At 43.0% G+C, this 17,725-nt stretch overlaps 1 pseudogene; it reads right to left on the reverse strand.

Annotated features, from left to right (window-relative positions):
• Positions 1-8,093: 8,093 nt before the first annotated feature.
• Positions 8,094-8,240, reverse strand: LOC128051845 (uncharacterized; annotated as a pseudogene).
• Between the last annotated feature and the right edge of the window lie 9,485 nt (positions 8,241-17,725).

Here is a 17,725-nt window from a genome sequence, read left to right on the forward strand (position 1 = left end):
TGATGTGCAGAGAGATTATGTGACCTACTTAGTTCTCACAAGCTGGGACTAGAACCCAGGTCTAACTTCTGCTGCTGCTGCTAGGTCGCTTCAGCCGTGTCCGACTCTTCACGACCCCATGGACTGCAGCCTACCAGGCTCCTCCGTCCATGGGATTCTCCAGGCAAGAGTACTGGAGTGGGTTGCCATTGCCTTCTCCAAGGTCTAACTTCTAGCTCCTTGTTTTTGTTATCTCATTGTGCAGCATCTTAATGTCTCAAGGCTTTCAGTTTCCCCATCTGTAAAACAGGGAAATTAAACCACATGGTCCCTAAAAGTTCCTCCCTTCCTCCCTTTCTTTCCTTTCTCCCAAATCACTGCAGTGCCTATATGAACTATACATTATGCTTGAAGCTGGAAATAATGTTATGGAAAACAGACGCACACGCGTCAAAAAAGTTGAAAGAACCCATAGAGTGGAGAAAATATTTACAAATCATACACATGAGACTTGTATCCAGAACATATAAAGAACTCTTACAACTCAGTAATAAAAAGAAAAACAGCCAAATTAAGAACTTGGTAAAGGATCTGAAAAGACTTTTCTCCAAAGAAGGCATGCAGATGGCCAGCAAACAAGAGGCTCCACATCATTAGTCATCAGGCAAATGCAAATCAAAACCACAACGAGGTATCGCTTCACACCCAGTAGCATGGCTATAATCAAAAGAAAGATAATGACAAGTCTTGGTGGAGGATGTGGAGAAATTTAAGCCCTCACACGCTGTTGGTAGTGTTGTAAAATGGTGCAACGACCCTGGAAGACAGTTTGGAATAGAGTTACCATATGACCCAGCAATTCTATTCCTAGGGATATACCCAAGACAAATGGAAATATAGGTCTACACTTATGCTTTTACACAGGTGTTCACAGAAGTATTATTCATAATAGGCAAAAAGTAGAAACGATCCATTTGGATTGTTTGAAGAAAATGTTTTAAAATTGATTATGTTGATAGATACATAACTCAATGAATATACTAAAAACCAAGTTGTACACTTTAAATAGGATAGTATGATATGTGAATTGTATCTCAATAAAACTATTATATACACTTAAAAAAAGCCTAGCATGAGCTCTGCCACTGTGGTAAACATAATCTTGTTGGGGAGATAAATATTGCTTAAATAACCATACAAAAAGTTTTGTAGTTAGTCAGTTTTGGTAAATACTATGAAGGGAAAGAGCCAAATCTTATGACAGAGACTAGCAGGAGTTATTGGGGGTTAAGGAAGAGGTATTCGGAAAACTGTAACATTCAAGTGTTCCAACAGAGATCCTCAAATGGTAGTGGCTTAAGCCAGGTAGAAGAGGCTTCCCAGGTGGTGCTAGTGGCAGAGAACTTGCCTGCCAGTGCAGGAGATGAACGAGACACAAGTTCGATCCCTGGGTTGGGAAGACCCATGGAGGAGGAATGGCAACCCACTCCCGAATTTGTGCCTGGAAAATCCCATGGGCACAGAGGCCTGGTGGGCTACAGTCCATGGGGTTGCAAAGAGTCAGACATGACTGAAGCGACTTAGCAAGCAAGGTAGATGTTGAATTCTCACTCATACAGTAGCACAGGTGTAAGCAGTCTGGGCCTTATATGGAAGCCCACAGTTTCAGGGATCTCCTGGCATGTTGCTCTTTTTCCCCAGAGAGGGACGCTGTCCTCATCTGCATGGTCCCTGGTGATTCTCCACCCTGTCTATAGTCCAGCACTAAGAGAGGGAGGGGGCCCTGGAAAGCTCTTCATTTCTGCTCATATCCAAGGCTTAATCACATGAGGCTGGGAAAGGAAGTCATATGCCGGATGTCATGTGCCCTTAGGGGCTCTGTTATAACCTTGGAGATCCTGTTACTCAGAAGGAGGGGGAGAAGAGATGTAGGGTAAACAATGAGCAGTTTCTGCCATAGATGGTCTCTCTGAGGCAGTGACATTGAAGGTAAGAACCTGAGAACGAATTGGTGGAGAAAGGGAAGAGTTTTCCAGGCAGGGGAAGAGCGTGTGGGAGGACCAGAAGGCAGGAAAGGCCAGCTACCGTGCTTAATGACATGCATGTCTGAGAGGTGGGCTTCCTTGGTACTCAGATGGTAAAGACTCTGCAACACAGGAGGCCCGGGTTCAGTCCCTGAGTTGGGAAGATGCCCTGGAGAAGCGAATGGCTACCCACTCCAGTATTCTTGCCTGGAGAATTTCATGGACAGAGGAGCCTGGCAGGCTACAGTCCATGGAGTCTTGGAGTCAGACACAACTGAGTGACTAATACTATCTGTGAAGCACATCCTCCAGGTGGTTAGGACTCACAGGTGCCAGAACTAGACCTGGTCCAGGGAAGCGGCTGCTCTGGGTTCACCTGACTTTGCTCTTCTTGTATCTTACAGGGTTGGGATGGACCCGGACCATGACGAGGGGTCTTTGTGCGAGACTCTGGAAAGCCTATGTGTATCCTCAGCTTTGAGAACTGAATTCCATAGGTTGTGTCAGTGTCAGACCTGTGAAGTTTAGTTCTTTAGCTGGGATATCTCTATCATCCTGGATTCGAGAGATGTTGGAGAGGATAAATCCAAGGTCAGCTGGAAAACTTGGAAGACTGGAGACACAAGGGCCAAGTCTCAGGCAATGAAGAAATGGTGAGGGAGGGTTCATGGGAGGAGCTCTCATTTAATTGTGAGAAGGCTTGGATTCTAGGTGAGCAGTGTTCCAACTAGCTAAATGGATGCTCTAGGCAAGTCATTCTTGCTGCTGCCGCTTTTACTAGTTTGTATTTATTGATCACTTATGACGTTCCAGGTACTGTACTAAGTGCTTTCCATGCTGTTATAGGAGACTCCTGGGAAAAATCGCTTTAATGAAGCTTGAGATGCCTGGCACTGCCATGCAATGATTTTTTCCCCTCTGCATGGCATCAGATGGAATTAACAGAATGTGACAAGTATTGTTTAGCATGAACTGCTGCGCTAATTGATCCCTTTTTAGAATGAGACACATGGATACATCCCTCTTGTGGTCCCCCTCTCCCTTTATTTGAATCTCTATTTCCTTGCCTTCTATAAATACATTAGGGCTACATTGTGTTTTTGTATTACCAACTAGGCAAAAGGAGGATGTGATTAGACCTTACTATGGTGCCCAGCTTCTTCTGGGGCAAAGGAGTATGAGGGTTTTGAAGGCTCCCCCCCTTTGCCAGCTTTATGCTATGGGTGAAGCCATGTGTTGTCCTCCTATGTCCTAGGCCAGCTAGGTCTGCTCTGAAAGTCATGTTTGCTGCGATGATGGTGATTTCCTCCTTTAGGCAGAGGGCTGCGTTCTGTGTAAGTAACATCTGGGCTTTGTTAGGCTTTAGATTTGATGGGGAACCGGGCATTCCCATCCTTTGGAAACTCATCTTTAAGGGTCTTGGTGTCCTAAATTGTCCATCTCTTAACGTCTGCAGAATGTGGTCTGGCCCAGTGAGGGAAGGCAGGCCCAAAGTGGGAGACCCTTTTCAGTGACACTGATGCTTACTGAGTGCCTGCTACATGCTGGGCACTGGGCTCAGTGCGTTTTGTGCATGATCTCAATGAATCTCACATCAAGGGTTATCTGGAAACAGGACAAATTAACCAAAAGATGTCAAATAAAAAAGTGTAGTGATGTTATGTGATGCAAAGGAATGCTTGGTTCTTGTGAAGGCCCCCCTGCACGGGTGTTGGGACATGGGTGTGCTCTCTGAGCTATATCGATGGTATCAAGGCCCCGCCCCCAGTCTGCCCACTTCCGCCTTTTGCTTACTAGACCTTTAGCCAGTGACTCATTTTAGAACCAGAACACTGGTGAAACTCAAATGAGATCAGAGATCAGTGTCTTTAGTCCTGGATGCTAGAGAAAATCCAGAATTTACTCCAGAAACTTTAGATGCTCTAAGTTTCTGACCATCTGTGTTGCGAACAGGGACTTAGACCACAGATTCTGATTTACTGCAAAAGGCTAATCCTTAATGCAGGTGAATTCTTCCTAAAGCAGACCTGGTAAATGAAAGATGGAATTCACACACACGCACACATACACACTTTAAACAATGATGAAGTAGATTTAGGAGTAGTAGGCAAAAATTTACTGTATGAAGAATGTTTCTTTTCATAAGAGGACTTTTTTAAAATTCAGAGGTGATTCCATTATGTAATACATTTCCCAAGGATTTTTGAGATTGTGTTTGCTGTATCAAAACTTATTTTCTGTAAGTGGAAGAAGCAGGTTACAAAACAGCATGGATTATATGATTCAATTTATGTAAAATTATAAATGCATAAAGGAATATGTGCATTGAAAATGTACATCAATTTATCAACCAGGATTACCTCTGGAGTGGTGGGAATTAAGATGGGTTTTCCTTTCTTTGCATTTTCCTCTAGTGTTTGATTCTTACACTGAACATGTTTAATTAAAACAATAAAGTTACTGAAGAAGATTTCGCACACAGTTGTGATCAATCTAGACAAATGCTCGTGCTATGCATTTAGTAGAAGTTATATGGAGGAAGCTTCCTGATGTGTTCAGTGAAGGAAGTGAGTGTAGAAAAATGTATAGTGTGATTTTTTTTTTTTCAAGAGGGAAGTGTACATGTGTATGGGTGTGTGTGTCTATATGGAATCCAGTGGGTCATGGGTGGTGAGGTAGCAGGCGATTTTTCTCTCTGCTTGACTTATACTTTCCTGCCCGAATAAGAAGAAAAAGCATTCTCAATGTATATATGTTACTTTCTAAGAATCCATCCATTGTGTAAACCAGTAGTTTTCAAGTGAGTTTCCTGGACGAGTGACATCAGTATCACCTGAGGACTTGTTCAAAGTGTAAATTCAGGGTCCACCCTTAACACTTTAAGCAGTGTTTTTTGACTTTTTCAGACTCTTTATTTCCCCTGTACCCTTCCTTGCATTTTTTTTCTCTCCTTCTCATCCCCTCCCTTCCTGCTGTGATCAATGGGATCTCAGAGGTAGATTCATCATCCTTGTGGCTCTGTTCTTGGGAGAGGACATGTCAGATGCTCTTGGGGAGGTGCTTTGGGAGTAATAATGCTAATGGAAGTATTGATTTGCGATCCTCAGATAAAAGGGAAAGGCCATGATTTATCAGCTTGCATTGATGGGACACAGTGGGTAGCTGGACACACACTCAGTAGTTGCTATCTATGCATATGCTGAGGCTACTGAGACTTGGTGATTTAGGGACACAGTAGTTTCTTGAGTCCTCCCAGCTGTCAAACCTCTGTTAGTTAAGGTGAAGATTCCTATATTAGGGTTCTGCAGAGAAACAAGAACCAATAGGATTATATATACATTGAGATTTATTATAGGGAATTGGCTCACATGATTATGGGTCCCGCTTGTGGGGTTAGTCAGCAAGCTGGAGACAAAAGGAGTGCTAATGGTGAAGTTTCAGTCTGAGTTTCTAGACCTGAGAATCAGAGGGACCAGGTGGTGTTCCAGTCCAAAGGCCAACAAGCTTAAGGCTCAGAAAGAGCTGATGGTTCATTTTTAGTTCAAAAACAGGGGCAAAATAGTCCCAGCTCAGCAACAGGAGGTATTCCATCTTAATCCCAGGAGTTCAGCCTTTTAGTCTATGTATGCCATCAACTGATTGGTTAAGACCCACCCACACCAGGGAGAGCAATCTGCTTTACTCAGTCCACCAATTCCATTTTATTTTTAAATTTTAATGGCAAGCCATTCCAGTATGTTTGCCTGGGAGACCCCATGATCAGAGGAGCCAGGGGGGCTAAAGTCCATGGAGTCACAGAGTTGGACATGACAGGAACTGAGCACATAGTTAGCTTACCGTGTGACGTCAGTGTCTGCATGGGTGCATGCTAAGTCACTTTAGTTGTGTCTGACTCTTGGCAGCCCTATGGACTGTAGCGCACCAGGCTCCTCTGTCCAAGGGATTCTCCAGGCAAGAATGCTGGAGTGGGCTGCCATGCTCTCCTCCAGGGGATCTTTCCCACTCAGGGATTGAACCCACATCTCTTATGTCTCCTGCAGTGGCAGATGGGTTCTTTACCACTAGCACCACCTGGGAAGCCCTGGTGTTCGTTTCTACCGCACAGCAAAGTGTATCAGTCATACATACACATGAATCTACTCTTCTTATTTCCTTCCCATTTAGGTGCCCCAGAGCACTGAGAAGAGTTCCCTGTGCTAGTCAGTAGATTCTCATTAGTTATCTGTTTTATACGCAGTATCAATAGTGTGGGGCTTCCCCTGTGGCTCAGCAGTAAAGAATCCACCTGCAGTGCAGGAGAGTCTGGTTCAGTCCCTGGTGAGGAAGATCCCCTGGAGGAGGGCATGGCAACACACTCCAGTATTCTTGCCAGGAGAATCACACGGATAGAGGAGCCTGATGGGCTGCAGTCCACGGAGCTGCAAAGAGTTGGTCGACAACTGAAGCAACTAAGCACCACACTATATGTCAATCCCAATCTCCCAGTCCATCCCATCACCCCCTTCACCAATTCCAGTGTTAATCTCATCTAAAATCACCCTCACAGATACACCCAGAACAATGTTTGACCAAGTATCTGGGCACCTTGTGAGCCAGTCAAATTGACACATGACATTAACCTCCATAGTTCCTTTTCCATATTTCTTCACATCTAGATTATCTTGCCCTCTTTTCTAATAATATTTCAGAGCTTGGATGTAAAATGCTCTGGGGTGTGGGAGGGGGAAACCAAGCGCCTTGCCTCTTCCTCTTTGTCCTTCTTTGGCATTAAGGTGCTTTGAGGAACTGTTTTGGAAGGCAGACCTACTCCTACCTCCTGGCGCAGCCCTTACAAGTAGGAGAGCTATTTCAGTTATTCCTAGGAAATGGCTACAGTATAATTACAACTTTCTTATGTTATGTGTTTGCAATGCTCTGGGTGTCATAGATGAAGAAATATGTCTAGATGAGAAAACTGAAGCTCAGGGAGGTTATATACCTTGTTGAAACATCACACACTAGTAAGTGTCACTTACTGTTAATCAAGGCTGCCTAATCTGAGCCTATGTTCTTTTCACTAAAGTTTGTACTGGGCTTTACAGTTTATAAAGTACTTTAACACACATTATTTTATTTGCTGGCCATAGCTTTCCCCAGTGAAATCCATAATTTTAGAGATGGGGAATGCAGTTTTCAAAGGTTTCACACCTTGTCTATGTCCTGTGTCATGTAGCTAATAACTAGTGAAGCTGGGCCACAAGTCCAAAATCTCAAATAAAAAGATAACTTTTATTCTAAAAATATTCATAGGAAGCATATAAGCTTCTTGGAAGATACAGAAAGAGCACCCCTGCCTCAGTTTCTCTAGTGTAACTGAAAACAGACTAGTGTACGTAGAGGTTCACCTTAATTCACCTGCCTTTGTCTTTGGTAAGCAGGAGTGAGCCTTTGTACACGATTAATTCCACCCTCCACAACACAGTTATACTTTAAAATATATTAAAATTATGTTGTTGGTAGCTTTTAAGAAACCATAATGTATTTTTTGCCTTGGGTCTTGCCATACGACAAACACTAGTCGGATTCCATCTGCCTCTGGGCAACAAGTGTGTTTTCTTGTTTAAAAAAACTAACTTATTTTATTGTATAAGTTTACTGCAAAGGAATTCTGAAAATGGAGAAAAGTATGAAAGAGAAAAAATTTAAATTATAAAAAATTTTTACTATGCAACAAAATATTCTTTAAATTGAAAATTTGGAAAATTCAGAAAATCGTAAAGCAGAAAACTATCCATCAGCTTATAGATGTCTATTTTGGGGGCTAATCTGCTGGCTCAGCTGGTTAAGAATCCATCTGCAATGCAGGAGACGCAGGAGACGCTGGTTCAACCCCTGGGTTAGGAAGATCCCCTGGAGGTGGAAATGGCAACCCACTCCATTATTCTTGCCTAGAAAATCCCGTGGACAGAGAAGCCTGGTGGGGAGACAGGAGTGCACGGGCTTGCAAGAGTCGGACATGACTGAGTGAATAAGTGTGTGTCTATGTCTATTTTGGCTTACGCCTTTTCATTTTCACTTAAAAAAATACCGTTGGGATTGTTACTTAAGTGTAATATGTCTGTGCGTCGATTCTGTTTTCCTGTTATTTAACATCTTGTCATAAGCATTTCCTCATATCCTTATATATCTTTCCCATGCCTTTTAAACTGATAAGAACAGATACTACCCTTGATCTTAGCCAAAAGGCCAAGAAGCGATTTTCATGCATTTTAAATGGCTGCATATGTAGTTTGTAGAGTGCCTGTGCCTTTGTTTGTTTATCTTCCCCTCTCATTGGACATTTAGAACCTGGATCTTCTAAATCCAAATCTGCTGTTCTCCTGCCCACACATATCTGCTTTATTTCCTTTTAGCCTTTTGCTTACATTGAGTCAGGCATTATTTGTGATGACCTTAGTATTAAAAAAAAAAAAAACCTAGTAGCTTCTTAATCAGTAGTGTGCAAAAATGCTAATGTTAAGGTTTTACTATGTACTGAGTTCTTTTGTCTTTAAAATAGTTTTTATTGGAGTATAGTTTCTTTACAATGTTGTGTTAGTTTCTGCTGCTAAGTCGCTTCAGTCGTGTCTGTGCGACCCCATAGGTGGCAGCCCACCAGGTTCCCCTGTCCCTGGGATTCTCCAGGCAAGAACACTGGAGTGAGTTGCCATTTCCTTCTCCAATGCATGAAAATGAAAAGTGAAAGCAAAGTCGCTCAGTCGTGTCCGACTCTTCGCGACCCCGTGGACTGCGGCCTACCAGGCTCCTCCCTCCATGGGAGTTTCCAGCCGAGAGTACTGGAGTGGGGTGCCATTGCCTTCTCCGTGTTAGTTTCCACTGTACACCAAAATGAGTAAGCCATTCATATATCCCCTCCCTCTGGGACTTCCTTCCCGTTCAGGTCACTGCAGGGCATTAAGTAGTGTTCTCTGCACTATAGAGTATGTCCCCACTGCGTGCATGCTAAGTCGCTTCAGCTGCGTCCCACTCTTTGCGACCCCGTGGATTATAGCCCGTCAGGCTCCTCTGTTCATAGGGTTCTCCATGAACAGAATACTGGAATGGGTTACCGTGCTCTCCTTCAGGGGATCTTTCCCATCCATGCCATCTCTCTTATGTCTCCTGCATTGGCAGGCAGCTTCTTTACCACTAGTGCCACCTGGGAAGCCATGTTCTTATTAGTTATCTATTTTATACATGGTATCAATAGTGCATATGTGTAAATCCAAGTTCTGTTTTAAGGCTTTGAACAGATTTCATTAAAGTTACCGTTTTTGTTATTCTCGTCATACAGATGATACCACAGAGGCACAGAGGGGTTAAGATAAGTATCAGAATGCACTCACTGGTAGTGAACAACATAGTCAATTTACAGAACCTTATACAAATAGTTATGTATTCAGTCTGCAGTAAATTGACACTTTTGAACTGTGGTGTTAGAGAAGACTCTTGAGAGTCCCTTGGGACTGCGAGGAGATCAAATCAGTCAGTCCTAAAGGAAATCAGTCCTGAATATTCATTGGAAGGACCGATGCTAAAGCTGAAACTCCAATACTTTGGCCACTTCATGCAAAGAACTGACTTATTGGAAAAGACCCTGAAGCTGGGAAAGACTGAAGGCAGGAGGAGAAGGGGATGACAGAAGATGAGATGGTAGGATGGCATCACCGACTCGATGGACATGTGTTTGAGTCTACTCCGGGAGTTGGTGATACACAGGGAAGCCTCGCATGCTGCAGTCCATAAGGTTGCAAAGAGTTGGACACGACTGAGCGACTGAACTGAACAGTCTGCACATGAGCAGCTATTGGTACTGGTTCGGAGGCTCAAGTGACATTGAGACTGCTGTCACTGCAGTCCTCTTTTCCTGTGCCTCTTGGTTTTAAAATGGCTGTGCGATTGCTCTAGACATCACATCCCAATTCAGGGCAGGAAGTTCTGACTTAATGCTTCTGCCCCTTTTATCAGGAAAGCACATTTTCTTCCCAGAACTCCCTTTTTCACTCAGCAGAGTTCCACTCATGAACTGTGTTTTACATGATCATTGCCAACCAAAGGGTATCTGGGGAAAAACTTATTAACCTCTGGAGAGGAAGTTGACTAGGTGAGAATGATTGGGCAAGGACTGTGTGTCAGTTAACCTACAGTGACCACCACAAGATACTTGCCAAGGTCAAGCGTTGGTTTTATGTGATCCAACCAGCCTGTTTCACACAGGGCTAATACCTATTAGCTGGGAATGTTTTCTTACACCTCTAAAAGTGGCTGGACTAGAAGTGGCCTGAAGCCTGCAAACCTCCTCTTTCACTGAGCATAACAGTATCTAATACATGCTAACATTTTCATCAATGTTAGTGTCACTGCAAAGTGCTGTTAAAATAGAAGTGTGTTTCACACATTATGTATCTGCGGTGTGTCTACCGCATCATTCTTTTGCTGGAGCGCCACCTTCTTGGCATTTATAACTGGGTAACAAATCTGCAGCTCACTGGGTTAATATCCTCAGGCTGTGGCAGAGGGAGAGGAGGATCTGTGAGCTGTTTGGGCTAAAACAAGTTGCTGTATTACTTTTGTCTCAGCCCTGAGCATATTCATTAGGGGCCTGGCTACAGGTGAACTGAGCTAGAGGCTGCATAGTGGCAATGCTGAAAATTATGGCTGGACCCTACTTCTTGAAAATACAGCTTTATCTAATTAGGAGGGGGCTCAGAAAAGATCCATCATTTACTAGAACTATTAAATTGTGGCTTTTTCTAGAGCAGAAGTCTAAAGTAGCAATTAATAGGAATGTTTTGTTTAGGGCTGGGATGAGGTGAGTGAGGTGTTTAGAATATGAAATTTGAGGGGATGTTCCCTCCCATGGTCACGTACCACTTGCATGGCCCCGGTTTTATTTTGTCCTTACTGGTGTAGTTGTTCGTTGTTCAGCCACCCAGTCGTGTCCGACTCTTCGCTACTCCATGGACTGTAGCACGCCAGGCCTCCCTGCCCCTTACCATCTCCTGTAGTTTGCCCAAGTTCATATCCGTTGCATTGGTGATGCCATCCAGCCATCTCATCCCCTGATGCCCTCTTCTCTTTCTGCCCTCAGTCTTTCTCAGCATCAGGGACTTTCCCAATGAGTCAGCTGTTTGCATTAGATGACCAAAATGCGGGAGTTTCAGCTTTAACACCAGTCCTTCCAATGAGTATTCATGGTTGATTTCCCTAAAGATTGACTGGTTTGATCTCCTTGCTGTCCGAGGGAATCTCAAGAGTCTTCTCCAGCCCCACAGTTCGAAGTAACTCACTAGTTACTAATGTCTAGAAAGTGGGATAATTATTTACCAAATATTTTTTGGTCACTTCTGTGTGCCCAGCACTGTTCCAGTCACTAGGGATACAGTAATGAATAAAATAGTTGTTATTGTCCCCATGGTACTGATATTCTAGTAAAGGTGAGATTTCATATAGAAATCTGGATTTTTGGCTCAAAGTATCGGAAGAACTGATAACTGTGAGCAGGGCTTTCCCATAAGACAACTGTCACTCAGATTTAAGGAGTTGGTATCTCCTTTTAGTTGAGGTATGAGTTTGTCACACTTCCCATCACTCCCTACTGTGATTTTTGATCCTAACGGGATCTCTATAAGTGGATACCACTATTATTATTATTGCCATTTTGCAGATGAAGAAACTGATGCTCAAAGAGATAAAGTGACTAGCCTGGAGTCTTCTGGCTACAGAAGGTAGAGTGGGTTCTTTGCAACTTTGGAGGCTGAGATTGTTACCACCGAACACAGCGGTGATTCGGGAGTCAGGAACACAGATATATCAGCAAGCAAAAGCATCCAGCCTATACAAGATCAAATTAGAGAGAGGTATCAGCAGGAAACAGGTGGCACCTCAAATTAGGAGAACTCAAGAAGTGTTCATAAAGAAACTATTTACAAAAGTGTGGGCAGAGTGTAGGGAAACCACAAGGCATAGTGCAGAGCTCCAGATTAGTAGTAGTGGGCCTCTATTGCCCCTCTGAGACCTCTAAGGGCAGGCGACAGAGTGGGCTAATGGAACTGGGGAGACAGGACTGTGGAGAAGGCTGCATAGCTGAGCTGAGACCTTAGAATGCAGCTGGCCCTTGGGGACCCCACTGGGAGGGAACTTGGAGAATAAATCTCCCAAGTTCTCTCTACTGCTTCCCACTGATCACTTACCAGTGACAGACTCAACTGGAGGTCAGAGGATGAGGAGTCAGTTGATGCATCCTTCCAATCTGGGCGTCCCAGGGCTACAACAGAGTGGGGTGGAGAGCAGTGGGGAATGGCTCAGGAGGGGCAAGCAAAGGCACCTGGCACAGGGGCCGGTCAAGCCAAGGGCGTTTTAGGGGACAGAGCGACGATGGCTAGGGGAAGAAATGAAGATCATTTGAACTCAGGGTCCAACATTGCTTTAGTTTTGCCAGTATATTTTTAAATTCAAGTATATCTAGTTTGCGGTGTGTTAATTTCTGTTGTACAGCAAAATGATTCAGTTATATGTAACATATATCTATGTATGTACACATTTTATATATATATATATATATACTGTTAAAAATATTCTTCTCAAAAAAAAATATTCTTCTCCATTACGGCTTATCACAGGATATTGAATATGGTTCTCTGTGTCATAAAGTGAGGCCTTGGTGTTTATCCATTCTATATATAAAAGCTTCCATCTGCTAAGCCCAACCTCCTGCTTCACCCCTCCTCTAAACCCCTCCCCCTTGGCAACCACCAGTCTGTTCTCGATGTTTGTGATCCTGTTCCTGTTTTGTAGACAGGTTTGTTTGTGTCATATTTTACTTTTTTTCGGGGGGAGCTTGTACCATGTGACATGCAGGATCTTAGTTCCCCAACCGGGGACTGAACCCGTGTTCCCGTAGTGGAAACATGGAGTCTTAACCACTGGACCACCAAGAAAGTCCCCATTTGTGTCATATTTTATATTCCACATATAAGTGATATCATATAGTATTTGTCTTTCTGTTTCTGACTTATTTCACTTAGTATGATAATCTCTTGTTGCATCCATGTTGCTACAAACGGCATTATTTTGTCCTTTTTATGGCTGAATAGTATTCCATTGTCTGTATGTACTATATCTTCTTTATTTTTTAAATGATTGTTTTGCATGTTTGTTTATTTATTTATACTTGGCTGTGCCAGGTCTTCATTGCTTTGCGTGGGCTTTCTCTAGCTGTCGCCAGCAGGGGCTACTCTTTGTTGCAATGTGCAGCGTTCTCATTGTGGTGGCTTCTCTTGTTGTGGAGCACAGGCTTTAGGCAAGCAGGCTTCCAGCACAAGGGTTTGGTAGCTGCAGCTCTCGGGCTGTAGAGCAGAGGCTTAGCAATTGTGGTGCATGGGCTTAGTTCCCGAACCAGGGATCAAACCCATGTCCCCTGTGTTGACAGGCAGATTCCTATCCACAGCAGCACCAGGGAATTGCTATACCATACCTTCTGGTTCTGTTCATCTGTCTATGGACATTCCATATCCTGGCTGTTGTCAACAGTGCTTCTATGAATATAGGGGTGCATCAATCTTTTTGAATTAAAGTTTTGTCTGGATATATATCTAGGGGTAGGATTGCGGGAGCATATGGAAATTCTATTTTTAGTTTTCTGAGGAGTCTCTATACTATTTTCCACAGTGAACGCACCAGCTTACATTCCCACCAACAATATAGGAGGGTTCCCTTTTTTCCATACCCTCTCCAGCATTTGTTATCTGTTGACTTTTTAATCACGGCCATTCTGACTAGTGTGAGGTGGTGTCTCATTGTAGATTTTTTAAAATTAATTCTTATTGGAATATAGTTTGCATTGCAACGTTGTGTTAGTTTCCTGCTATCAGTTGAGTTCAGTCACTTAGTCGTGTCTGACTCTGCGACCCATGACCTGCAGCACGCCAGGCCTCCCTGTCCATTGCCAACTCTCAGAGTTCACTCAAACTCATGTCCATCAAGTCGGTGATGCCATCCAACCATCTCATCCTCTGTTGTTTCCTTCTCCTCCTTCAATCTTTCCCAGCATCAGGGTCTTTTCAAATGAGTCAGTTCTTAGCATCAGGTGGCCAAAGTACTGGAGTTTCAGCTTCCGCATAAGTACTTCCAATGAATATTCAGGACTGATTTTCTTTAGGATGGACTGGTCGGATCTCCTTGCAGTCCAAAGGACTCTCAAGAGTCTTTTCCAACACCACAGTTCAAAAGCATCAATTCTTCGGCGCTCAGCTTTCTTCACAGTCCAACTCTCACATCCATACATGACCACTGGAAAAACCATAGCCTTGACTAGATGGACCTTTGTTGGCAAAGTAATGTCTCTGCTTTTCAATATGCTGTCTAGGTTGGTTATAACTTTCCTTCCAAGGAATCAAGCATCTTTTAATTTCATGGCTGTAATCACCATCTGCAGTGATTTTGGAGCCCCCCCCAAAATAAAGTCTGACACTGTTTCCACTGTTTCTACTGTTTCCCCATCTATTTCCCATGAAGTGATGGGACCAGATGCCATGATCTTCGTTTTCTGAATGTTGAGCTTTAAGCCAACTTTTTCACTCTCCTCTTTCACTTTCATCAAGAGGCTTTTTAGTTCCTCTTCACTTTCTGCCATAAGGGTGGTGTTAGGTCCCATTTATTTATTTTTGTTTTTATCTTGTTGTGTCAGGAGATGGAAGGTCCAGCTTTGATGGGGCTGGGAAATCTCTTTCACCTTCTCTCTCCCTGTCGGTCATGCTTAGCTACCTTGCCTACTAGAAATGTTATTGATTCCATGTCAGAGATTCTGCACTTTGGAGCATGGGGCTTGAGACTTTTGTCTTGATGACTTTTCCAAATGGACAAAAGGCTGAACAATGCAGGGAGCTACCTTCTTCTAAGTTTTCCCAAGGGTAGAAGAGCTCATTGAACCCTAGGGTTGTAGAAAGCTGTATCTTCAAATATTCAAGACTGATCTGTCTGTTTTTAAATTTTTCCTCTAAAAGCTATTCAGTTTAATGCTTCTTGTCAAACACTGTATATCCTGCTAAATTGAGCCAAATATTACCACTACTAAAAATCATTTGCTTGCATGCTTTCAGAATTCTGTTTCTGAAATCAACTAGACCAAGGTTTTGGATCTTCAGTTGATTTTAATCAGTGTGTTTCAATCATCTTTACAGTGACATTTCCCATAGGTTTATGAGTATCACAGAGGTTAATGAGTATCCCTCTCAGCAGAAGTAACAGTAACAAAATCAGAGGCACTTTAGCTAATACTGTAACAATGCAAATGGTCCTTAAACCTAGTATTTGTGGCTCAGAAACACATATACTTCTGCAAAGACATAGTTTCAGGGAGGGACATAGAATGGCTGGGTGAGAACATTTGTAAGAGGAGCATGGTATCATAATTAATTTAGGGAACAGCTGTGACACCATTGATTATGTTTTTATGTGCTTTCTCCCTCTTTTTCCTTGTTAATAGAACTCCAGTATTGTTCAGAGACTGGGCAAGTCATGGGCCTCTCCAGTCTTGGGGAAAAAATTGTTTGCCCATTCCAGGCTGAATAACTTTGTCCCCTTTACCAGTGATTGGGTTAGCAGGGACATGGAATGCAGGCCTAATAGGATGTGAGAAGTCTGCTGTGGATAGTTCTTGAATAGGTTCTTCTTATTGCTAAAAAGAGTCACACAGAAAGCAATAGTTGCCTCTTTTTTACTGGATAGTATCACAGTGGCAGCTGCGGCACCAGGTGATGATATGAACGGAGCTCATGCTGAGGGTGGGAGAGTGCAAAGATGCTCTAGGATGTCATAATTCGGGTAACCACTGGATTCACTGACCCAAGTCCTAGCCTAACTTAGGTCTTATGTGAGACAATGCATTTCTGATTGTTGACACCACAGACACAGGCAGCTCAGATCTGCCTACCCATGAATAAGTTCTGTTCTGAGAACATAAGTTCAATTTGCTCATAAGTCCAACAAAGTTAGTCTAGATACCCAACTAACACAATTGGCTAAATAGTCCTGTACTGTAATAGATTTATAATATTGATGCTTTTCACACTAATAATACATAAAAACAAGCACAAAAAATAAGGAAAGCATTTTAAATCTTACAGTACAGTTGAAAAGTTCAGTAGTACAGTAAAACAGTTGGCACACAGGGCCTGGCCTCAAGTGAACAGGCAAGGAGAGTTGCTGACTGGAGGAGGAAGGGGAGATGGGAGATGGTAGAGCTGAAGCATGGTCAGCAATAGGAGACAGAGGGCAAGCTGCAATGTCACTCATGCCTGACGTTGATGGAACACATGTTCACATCTTTGAAAGTTTTCAACTTGAAGGTTGCAATATGTAGGTTCGTATGTCGGGGGTTTACTGTACGTAGATGTAAAACTTCAATCAAAACAGAAATGTTAAAAATAGAAACTGGAGTGAATCCTGAGTTCTCATCACAAGGGAAAAGCATTTTTTGTTTTGTTTTGTTTCTATATGAGATGGATATTCATGAAACTCATTGTCATCATTTCATAATGTATGTAAGTTGAATCATTATGCTGTATACCTTAAACTTATACAGTGCTATATGCCAATAAAACTGGAAGCAAAATAAAAGAAGCAGGAAGCCACTTATAATTCTCTACCTCCTACCTACTATGTTAATTGTCATTGTTGTTCAGTTGCTCGGTCGTGTCTGACTCTCTGCAACCCCACAGACTGCAGCATGCCAGGCTTCACCGTCCTTCAGTATCTCCCGGAGTTCGCTCAAACTCGTGTCCATTGAGTGACATCATCCAGCCATCTCATCCTCTGTCGCCCCCTTTTCCTCCTGCCTTCAGTCTTTCCCAGCATCAGGGTCTTTTCCAGTGAGTCAGTTCCTTGAATCAGGTGGCCAAAGTATTGGAGCTTCAGCTTCAGCATCAGTCCTTCCAATGAATATTAAGGGTTGATTTCCTTTAGGATGGACTGGTTTTTTATCTCTTTGCTGCCCAACGGACTCACAAGAGTCTTCTCCAGAACCACAGTTTGAAAGCATCAGTTCAGTGCTTCAGCGCTCAGCCTTCTTTGTGGTCCAGCTCTCACATCTGCACATGACTACTGGAAAAACTGTAGCTTTGACTCTATGGACCTTTGTGGGCAAGGTGATGTTTCTGCTTGTTAATAGTCTTTGTCATAGCTTTTCTTCTAAGGAGCAAACATCTTTTAACTCCATGACCGTAGTCACTGACTGCAGTGATTTTAGAGCCCCAAGAAAATAAAGTCTGTATATAAACTATGTTAATATGATGTTTAAAAAATAGGATCTTGAATAGACACACTTAACAGGACATCTTTAGATTCTTTTATAAGAAAAATGTAGATCTACCCCATTCTTTTCAGCAATTGTGTAATATTCTGAAGCATGGCTAGATCATGTTTTAAAGACCTGAAAAAGTGGTACTTTAAAAAAATGGGATCCATGGGTATCTATTCTATATTCATCTCTGCCCCGATGTCTGCCTTCTCTCATTTCCAGCAAGGGTTGCTGTCTTTCAGAGAGGCATGCACAGGAAGAAGGCATGTGGCCCTGTGAAGGGACGCAGGATTTGGGGTCAGGCAGATTGGGACTGGGATTCAGCCCTACCATGCCTTAGCTGTGCGATCTTGGAAAATAATTCAGTGCTTTATATCTCCATTGCCTCCCCCTCCCCCAAAGGGAT

This window comes from Budorcas taxicolor, chromosome 7, assembly GCF_023091745.1.
Source record: "Budorcas taxicolor isolate Tak-1 chromosome 7, Takin1.1, whole genome shotgun sequence".
NCBI lineage: Eukaryota > Metazoa > Chordata > Mammalia > Artiodactyla > Bovidae > Budorcas > Budorcas taxicolor.